The sequence below is a fragment of the Haliaeetus leucocephalus genome, unplaced genomic scaffold (assembly GCF_000737465.1).
Source record: "Haliaeetus leucocephalus isolate CR32 unplaced genomic scaffold, Haliaeetus_leucocephalus-4.0 Scaffold181, whole genome shotgun sequence".
Taxonomy (NCBI): domain Eukaryota; kingdom Metazoa; phylum Chordata; class Aves; order Accipitriformes; family Accipitridae; genus Haliaeetus; species Haliaeetus leucocephalus.
In genome coordinates this window covers 511,628-513,015 of record NW_010972617.1, presented here as the reverse complement: position 1 = coordinate 513,015, position 1,388 = coordinate 511,628, and positions in this window count along the sequence as shown.

The following is a 1,388-nucleotide window of genomic DNA, read 5'->3' as shown; positions in this document are numbered from 1 at the left end:
ACTTTCTTGTCACTATCATGAATGTTTACACACGTCTGCGTTCCTGACTGCAGCTTGAAACCAGCTGGTTCGGTTGCCAGAAACAACACTGCAGTGGCAGCACGAAGCTGCGTACAGGCTGATTTATCCTGCTGAGATGCGAGACATGCCAGCACTTCTGCAGTGATGGCTTGTCCCCCTGCTGCAAGGTTGCACAATTTCTTCTGGGCCTGGCTTAGTAATGTTGCATAGCTACATTTGCATATAATCTCTTGGCCCAAGGTTTCTTTTCAGTCAGGAGTTAGCCTCAGGTGGTGCTGCAGAAGCGGGATGCTGCAATACCTTGAATCACCGAGAACTGGTTTTGTAACAGGGAGAGAAGCAGCACAGCAGAAACCTGAGCTGGGATTTGTCTCCCTGGCTACTGCAGGTGGGACTGGACCCGCTTTGCCTTTCTGATCCTAATACCAGCACGGAAAATGAGGTGGTTAATTGCTGGTACGGATAAATATTAGCTGTGTTGCAACTAACTCTATAAACAGTGGCTTCTCTTGCTTGTGGGGGTTTTAGAGGGAAACGGCATCTGTTGTCTTCACTAGAAAATTCTAGTTGTGAAGTAGACCATTGAAACAATAACACATGGGGAAGATAATCAAAACTTGACAGGGATGTGAATCTAGTTTAGTGGTTTAGCACTTATTTTTAGTCTCTCCAGTGGAACAAGACTGAGCAGCGCCGTGCCATGAGCTGTGTCAGAAAGATGTCATATTGCTGCGTGAAACCGAGATGTCATTTTTAGAAGCAAATAAATACTTAGTGGTGCTTTTCCAGCCAGTTGGTATGTTTTTGTGGAGTTCCAGTCCTCCATACTTAAAATTACACCCCCAAAAAAAAAAAAAAAAGAAATGGAGTAACTGCAGTAGGGATACTCAGGTTGCCAGACGTCTTCTTTCTAGGAAAGAAAACCTACAGAAAGTGAGGGCACTTCTGGGCATACGTATGCGCAAACTGGGGAGCGGCTCTTCCGTGCTGGAGAAAGGTGGGACCCAAGGGGCGGCAATCCCCACCTCTCTGGGACAGAACGCCCGGTTTTCCCTCACTTTCGGGGCTGATACAGGCCTAGCCCCCCCCGCAGCCTCGAGACTGAGGGGGTTCTCGACGCCGCCCGGCTCCACAGGGCCGGCAGCTCCGGGACCCGCGGGGGAAGGAAGGGCTGTTATCGCCCCGTTAAATTATATATCGTGCCGCAACCAGCTTTCACATCAAAATGGCGGGCGGGACGTGGCCGGACCTCCCGCCCGCCGTTTCTGCCCGCCGGCTCCTTTAAGGGGGTCGGGGGCGTGGCCCGCCGCAGTTCTGACGTCGGGGCGCGGGGTGTCGCTCTAGATAACGCCTTCTCCGTCCCTTTC